The 9,052-nt window shown below is 36.6% G+C and overlaps 1 pseudogene; it reads left to right on the forward strand.

The window, feature by feature from the left end:
• Positions 1–383: 383 nt before the first annotated feature.
• On the forward strand, positions 384–2,954 carry LOC139780414 (serine/threonine-protein phosphatase 6 catalytic subunit-like; annotated as a pseudogene).
• The last annotated feature ends 6,098 nt before the right edge of the window (positions 2,955–9,052 follow it).

Raw genomic sequence — 9,052 nt, forward strand, 5'->3', positions numbered from 1 at the left:
CTCTACAAGATTACACCGCCAATGTTAAACTAAGCTCCAATCGCTTATACCTTAGATCAGGAGTAGCTTGTGATTTTAGTACCACCCTATGCACTGACATAGAAGGAGGAAGTACCTATTGGAGCCCTATACCCGACCAAGCCTGTAGATTCACCACATACAATCAGTTGTACAGAGGTTACGCAGAAAAAGTAACCGACCTAGTAAACGAGCATTCTCAGATCATCTATACTGCTAATGCTCAAGATACCGTCTTAAGATACTCCTCCTAACGCCGCGATATCTTGATCACGTGATCAGAGAAAATGTCCCTTTCACTTTTTCGCCACTGGCGGCGCTTTCGCGCAGTGCAAATATAGTGCGTTCATATACGTGTTTGTACTGCGCGCAGTGCAGATGTACTGCGCGCAGTGCAGATAGTTAGTGCGTTCAGCGTGCTGTCACGTCACAGTCAGTTCACTTAACCTATCGAGAGATACGGTAGTGTCGGAGCGAGACCGACCGTGTGACTCTTTATATATATTGACAGCAGAGAGCTGATACTGAGATCAAGGAGTCAAGGAGCCTGTTCACACGAGGCGTTTCTGCCGCGCGATTGCGGCCGTGCGTTAACGTTTGCACGAGCCGCACGCTGTCGCGAGGTAAGGTGCGACAACGCGCGTACGCGAAACGGTAGTAACACCGTAATCGTGCCGGCGATATACTGAATTTGAATTGCTTCGTGCTTATCTGGAGATTTCGTATCCCTACATCGTGTTACCACCGCTGCCGGAAAAGAAGGTTCTCTACGCTTGGCAGAAAGTGACGACTGACACGTTCGATCCCGACTTCGTTGATCGCAGAAGAGCTGGACTCGAGGTACGTTTCCGATTTGCAATTATAACAGTATCGTGCGATGAATGTTGTACTAACCTCAAAGTCGGAGCATCCTTGCTCACCGGGATCGACGTAAAGTTTTAGCGGATTTTAATCTTCCGAATTAGCGTCGCAACAATATTAGTCTTCCATTATCTATTGCCTCACAACTTTTCGATTTTAATATTCTGTAGCTGTATAGTTATTTGTACACAATCGTGATATTAATATACATCAGATTGTTCATGTTTTTGTGCTGTTACAGTTCTATGATTTAGAGGAACTGTTTCGTAACGGTGGCCCCGTGCCAGATACAAATTACATATTCCTGGGAGATTTTGTCGATCGGGGCTACTATAGCTTAGAAACGTTTACTCGTCTGCTCACATTTAAAGCTAAATGTCCGACAGGATAACGTTACTACGCGGTAATCACGAAACTAGACAAATCACGCACGTTTATTTGGATTTTACGGTAAGTGCGCAACGATACTTTCTTTTCTGGGCTTTTTTTACATTTGTGTATAATAAAGCTTTGATTTCATTGGTCTCTTCATTTTCTGTTCTAGATGAATGCCAAAACAAGTACGGCAATGCTAATGCGTGGAAGTACTGTTGTAGGGTATAACTCCACTTTTGATTACGCTCGAATAAATTCTGTTTTAGTTAATTGATGAACAGGTTCTTTGTGTACACGGTGGATTGTCTCCAGCTATTAGAACACTAGATCAAATTAGAACGATTGAAAGAAATCAAGAGATTCCACACAAAGGTATTAATTGTATAAAGTGATATGTCATTGCAAAAGTTACATAATAATAAAAGTTACATGACTGGATATTTACTGTTATTGTACAATAATAATAAAATATCGTTGCTTAATTGCCATATTACAGGTGCTTTCTGTGATTTGGTCTGGTCCGATCCAGAAGATGTAGAAACATGGACAGTAAGTCCGCGTGGTGCAGGCTGGCTGTTTGGCAGCAAAGTGACTTACATGTTCATGGAAGTGAATGATCTTAAACTCATCTGTAGGGCGCACCAATTAGTTCAGGAAGGTATGTCTTTGCTCAAATATTTCTGTCGCAGATTTTTTTAAATATCTCGGAAGTATGTATTGATGACGCATATTTTTATCATGCAGGTTATAGGTACATGATTAATGACAAACTCGTCACAGTGTGGTCGGTCCCAAATTATTGTTATCGATGTGGTAACAGCTAGTATCATGCAGTTCACGACAGTGGATCAGAGATCACCAGTGCTGTTCCAGGCAGTGCCTGATTCCGAGAGAGTAATCCCACCTCTAATGCCCACTCCGTACTTTTTGTGATCTATCTTAGTGGCTCATCTGTACGGATGCGGAAGAGAAATGTCTGTGTCTAGACTCTACGGAATCACATGATTTGATTGGCCGGATCCAGGCTGGTACCATGACGGACCCACACATTCATGAGAATATATCACTGATTATATACATATTACTTTAGAAAATTTTGATTCCCTTAAAAGAAATTATTTGATGCGTTCTACGATCAAAGTACGATACTTAGAGAGGACTGAATTGTCGTGTGATTGATCTTATTCAGGGAATGTTCTTTAGATTTTTTAAGAACTTTATCAGGTTTTACATGTTGTAAAGTTAATTACATGTTGTAAAGCTAACTTTTATATATCTACATAGTATCTGCCATTGCATCAGCCTGATTTTTGTAGCTCGAGAAAAAAAAAGAAAACGATATTTTGCATCAGAGCAAATGTGAACATTCTGTGGTATAGACGCTTTTGCTGTCTACTATGTACATTCTGTAGAGCATTCATATCTCAGAGCAGCATTCTGGACTTTAATGTTCAAAAGACTAAGAGCTTTTAAATAATTTATGAGCGCGAATAACGCAAATAGTCCAGTGCTGTGTGTGAATATAAAAAGAAAAGAAATATCACGTTTAAACATTCCGGCAAAAAGTACACTCTCTGAGTACAGTAAATGCTTCTCTGACATTACAATCGTTGTGCGTAGAATTCAGATTTATTAAAGCGTGAGCATATATAGTACTGTTAAGGTCTTCCTGAACATATAAATGATCTGTTGCTGGTTTAGGTACTGTGTGTGCTGCGTACCGTTCTTTTTTCTTCTAAATGCGCAATCGGTGTTCTTAGCAAGAATCGTAAATTTGGCTCTTTTTCGCCGAAGTACAAATAGCGTGTAGCAGTAGCCAAAGTTTTCCTGCTTAGGTAAGGAAATCCGATAGCGGGATCGTTATAGCATCTGTAGAGAGTTGTCTTATTATTTTTATGCACATGACATTTTTTTACGCTTAATTTTAAGAAATTCCGAGCTCAAATATTGTCTTTAACCTTTAGAGGCCGGGAAAAGGACTTGAAGAGTTTTTTTTTTTTTTACTATTTTTCCCTTATTCAACACACAAATTTTGCCCGAAAACATCAAATAGATTGTGTTTTTTGGGTGGTCGATATTTCGACCACCCCCGGCCTCTAAAGGTTAAACTACCTTGACACACATTAATGTTCTTTTCAAGAAAGATATCCACCGTTCGTTCGTCACACACACTTCTCTCTTTTATATATATATATATATATATATATATACATATATGCCAAATCGCTGTCGTATTGAATAATCGTAATTAACTAATTGTCATAAGTTCATTAATGTAGGGAGCAACTTGAAAAGAAAAAAAAACCGAGACCCTTAGCAATGTGCCTCTAAATTAATAAGCGTTTGTGTAATATAATGATACGATATTGATATGACATAATTAATGGAAATGCACCGGCCATTGCGTATCATAAGCCTGAATTCTGACCATCGATTTTTGCTAGCTCACGATAATTCCTAACCGATCACAGACCCGACAAATATGGCATTGGCATTGTGGCACAGGCTGTCAAGTTGAGACTACTCTATTTTGAATTTTGTGATATAGACCGAAGGAGGCGTGTGCAATGGTCATGTCGATGTTTATAACGACTCTCCTTGTCGCACCATTCGAAGAGGTGTTTTGCGAAGATCCGTTATTCCAAGAAATGTAATAAACTTTTGAACAGTGCCTTCAGAACTATAACACGACGGTCTACTAGAAGTATAAATGCTTTCTTATTCTATTTCATATAAGCCTTCCGCTATTGTTTTGGAACGAGCCTTTGCTTTTTCGCGAAACTTTTCTACGATATTTACGTTTTACGATTTTACTACCTTTTAGGTCTACTCTTACAATTTTACATCACGCGCGCGCGGTATATTCTCTATTTGTACTACATATTATAACGTACAATTACAATTGCGCGATACTTTACGCGAGTAATGTATTACATAAGGTAGAGAGGAGCGCATCTAGAACGAATTGGGACACGGAGCTTGCGTTACAAACTCGACTCGCTACATTTGCAGCCTCCGAGTCGTGAAACGGTTTCGCAACGACGAGAACGCCCTACGTGCGGTACGGATATCATTAGAAATCCTTAAAAAAAAAGAAAAGAAGTATTAGCCTCTGTATCTATTGGGGTGTTCGCGGCGTTTCGTTTACCGGAATGCCTCTGTCTGTGATCGCTTTAATCTTATCGAAGTGTCCAAGCGCTTGCGGCGACTCGATATTAATAATCGGTAAGCTCGCGAGAGAGAGAACAAATAAAGACAATTTGCAAGATAAAAATAAAATAACGAAGACTAATTTAGCTTAATGTGCTCCGTGCGGGAGCTTGAACACTGCGCATAATCCTTAAAGATCTCACAGGTAGACACCATTTTAAAACAATCATCATGTACCTTGAAAGTATAGACTTTGTTATGTTAATGTAATGAAGAACGTTTGTAATAAAAATTCGCAAAAAATCGCACTTGATCGCATTGTCAATAATAGAGAAAAACACGATCGCATAGTGCAGACCAAACGCTTTGGACCAAACGCTATGGTACATGAGCATATTTACAGTTCGAAGACCAAGAGGTAGAGCCGCGGGGATACGACGACAAGAAGAAAGATGTCGTCAGCTAACCACCATTGGGGTAGACGAGGCAGAAGACCGAGACAGTAACATAATTATTTTTAAGCCGTATTTTTAAGCAGTAATATAACCCGTCAGTATTATATATTCGTACCTCTGACCATACACATATGAACACACACATACAAAGTAAATATGTGAATATGCTACGTTTCTTATACATACATGAAAACATAATTGCTAAATAAACATTTAATAAAACTATTATATTGTTATTTACTTCATACTTACCAAATCAAGTTTTATTTAATATGTAGGGTAGACCGGGGCACGTTGTCACACGGGGCACGTTGTCACATCGGCTTTATTTAAAAAACTAATAACCAGAGGGCAGCACCCGTCATTCCCAAAACGTGTTAGTGTATGCCCATCTTTGGTGTGTTTACAGTGTTGAGATTGCTCCAGCCGTGTTGACGTAAAATCAACTTGAAAGTTTTTTGCGACCGTAAGTAAAATTTTATTGTCTAACATTCAACGTACTGGACATGAAGCTTATGTTTTTTCAGAATAGACCTTTATATTATCTTAAAGTATGTACTTTTACCTACCGCGTGCAATACCTAACCTTATGAATATCTCAAACGTGTCGGCCATGAGGCTGTTTGGAGTAAAAAAATGCCCTCGGGGCACGTTGTCACGAATTTTAATGTCATAGGTGCAATTGGGATATGGTGCGCTCCTACAAACAGAAAACTGCGAGAGCCGCAGTAGTCGATCTAGAAGTAATTCGTCTTGCTGTTAACGATCAATAAGTTGCGCATTCGAGTGGAATTCTTGTATTTAGATTAAGACGAAAACTTCGTGCTTTTTGTACTTTTTTGAAATAAAATAAATGTTTCTGTGAAGGATTTTACTTTTTTACATTGCAGCGCACTATAATATATTGATATTTACGTTAAATACAGTTTGGATAACATTTTGCATGCAATTACATTTGATGTGACAACGTGCTCCGGTCACGGGGCACGTTGTCACAAGCGACCTGTCGTTATTTATTGTTATGTAACAACTGTAGAGTAACAATCACACAAAATTCGATACTGTCCAATTGAAGCTGAGGGTTCACTCGAAATTTTGGCATATCACAGTACTCTCAAATATTGAATGTAAAAAATACAAAAAATATTGAAAAAAATGTGTGACAACGTGCCCCGGTGTGAATATGTGAATATGCTACGTTTCTTATACATACATGAAAACATAATTGCTAAATAAACATTTAATAAAACTATTATATTGTTATTTACTTCATACTTACCAAATCAAGTTTTATTTAATATGTATAATCTATTGTAACTGTAAATAAATTTATTATTTACTGTATAATTAAATGCTGGTACATTCAAGAAATTTGTAATTCTGACCTGGATTTATATCCTGTCTAAACTACACATGTATGTTTAAATTGATGTTTTACCTAGTTATTGCACCAATAATGTTTAAATAAATCGTAGCTTTAGTTTTTAACGCAGGAAAAGAAAATTTAACGTTTAAGCGCTAACCAATGTTGATGCATTTTTCTGAAAAAATACTTACAGATTGATTTTGTTGCATATTCGAAATCTAAAATCCGAGCATGCTAGAAGCACTTTCATTATCTTCAATGTGTCAGGTATTTTAAAAGAACACTAAATTTATCTTTAAAAATAGGCAAAATTCAAGCAGCTGTAACTTTGTTAAAAATGAACAAAATTTAAATTTAAAAAAAGGATTTTAAAGCTTGAAATCTCTACTTTTGAAAGTTTTTATCGTGGATTGAATAAGAAATGAGCATTTTGAATTTGATTGCTCATAACTTCCTTAAAAAACATCGTATTACAATTCAAAAAACAGATTCTTAAAGCTGAAACTTTGCTTTATTGAACGGTATAATTGCCAATTTTTTTAAAATAACAAATAGACATGATACAAATGGATGAAAATAATGTAAATTATTTTTAAATGCAGAGTACTTAAAAGTACAAAAAAACATAAAGAATAAATTTGTTTTATTTGTATCATGTCTACATGTTATTTAAAAAAATCTATTTTCTTAGAAATAATAGTCTGTAACACCTTTAGCTTTACAATCTGTACATACTGTTTGTAAGATATACTCTTTATAAGACTAGTTAGAAGAGGATGCGTAACACTACAAAATGCATGATATCAGTACAAAATTACCTTTTTCAAAAAAGGTAAAAAAAGGGCGCCAAGTACACGCGTGGTTGTTACCTCTGAAAAAAACCAAGTGGTAGTATCATTAATTTTATCTCACAAAATTGTCTCACAAAAATTGTCTCACAAAATTGTCTCACAAAATTGTCTCACAAAAATTGTCTCACAAAATTATTAAATTACAAAATTGTTACTTTATTCAATCCAAGTGATATCTATCTTAACAAAATTATTAAAAACAGAAGTCGTTTTTGTTCGACCCAACTGGCCTAATAATTAATATATTTAAACTCACAACGTTTCGAAAAATTATCTCACAAAATTGTCTCACAAAAATTGTCTCACAAAATTGTCTCACAAAAATTGTCTTACAAAATTATTAAATTACAAAATTGTTACTTTATTCAATCCAAGTGATATCTATCTCGAAAAAACCTAAATAACAAGTGGTATCTATTTAAAAAAAAAAATGTGAAATCTTTTAATACTGCGCCAATTACAAAGAGAGAATATATATATATATATATATATATATATATATATACCTTATAACAAAATTATTATTATATCACGAAATTGCGTTACCAAACTCAATCCAAGTGATATATATATTTCAAAAAAATATATGAAATCTTTAAATTACGCCAACTACAAAGAGAATATATATATTGCTTTGAAAAATAATTGTAGTGCAACTACTCTTAAAAAATAAAACAAAATTGTGTTACCTAACTCAACCCAAGTGGTATGTATCTTTGTATTCCTGAGGATCTTTCTATCAACCCAAGTGGTAGTAGTTTTAATTCTCCTTGATAAAATTATAATATTACAAAGAATCATTTAATCATTTTAATCACAAAGAATTAAAGAGGTAACATTATAAAATAAAAATATTTAATTAAAATAAAATAAATAAATTTTTCTTGTAAAAAACTTGGCGCTGCTTTTTTAAGGTTAATCCAGACAAACTTGCATAGGTGCATAAGCATATGCATAAAGAGATGGATTGGTCTATTTCCTTTTGCACATATATCTGAACCAATAAATTTCTTACGCTTATGTTTATGCGCGATGCAAATTTGTCTGGATTAACCTTAAAAAAGCAGCGCCAAGTTTTTTACAAGAAAAATTTATTTATTTTATTTTAATTAAATATTTTTATTTTATAATGTTACCTCTTTAATTCTTTGTGATTAAAATGATTAAATGATTCTTTGTAATTGTTAGTGGACCGCTCCGGTTTTTGCGCCGTGGAAGTCGAGGAAAGCACAATAAATAAAGGTGGTCGGAGATAGCGAAAGTAGTTCTTTATTTCACAGCTTTACAGTCGCGCCCTCGCTCCGATACGATACCGCACGCGTAACGATACGGATGCGTTATGTCGCGGAACACTCGCCAAGAAGCACGAGTGTCGCGAACGGATTTCTAGGGCTCACTGGTCGTCCCGGCCGGAGCAGGCAAGGGATCGCGGCCGGAGCTTCGCGTTAGGCCGCGAGGAATTCGGTGACGTGAGAAACGCTGACTGGCTCCAAATCGTCTATTGGTCGCGGTGCTTGCGATCACGCGAGAAACACCTGTGCCGTTTGCTCGAAAACACACAAAAAAAGGGGGGGAAGTAAACCGTCGCGGTTTGGAGCCATTCGAGCGATCTCGAAGAATCTTCGCTTTTACGAGGAATATTCGCGAAGTGAACATTCATTTATTTGATTCTCAACATACCGCCCGCCTTGCATGATAATGCAAAACAACGGGGGTGGACAAGGTCGCACAGAGGAGCGTGTGGACGTCTTATGAATCAAAGCTTTATATACACTTGTTATTAACATGTTTTGTACAATGTCCTTAAATCTAATGAGAAACGACGATAGCTTAACTTAAGTTTAACGGGATTCTCCCGTCGCGGACGGACAGGTAGACGTAGGTAACCGACAAACGATTCGCGTGGTGTCGAATAATTCGTCCGGCATGCGAGTGAGCGGTCGGCCCATGTTTCTAGAGCCGCCCGCCCAGCCAGA

This window comes from Temnothorax nylanderi, unplaced genomic scaffold (assembly GCF_030848795.1).
Source record: "Temnothorax nylanderi isolate EJ_2023f unplaced genomic scaffold, tnyl_v1.0 TNYL_tig0277_pilon, whole genome shotgun sequence".
In the NCBI taxonomy this organism is placed as follows: Eukaryota; Metazoa; Arthropoda; class Insecta; order Hymenoptera; family Formicidae; genus Temnothorax; species Temnothorax nylanderi.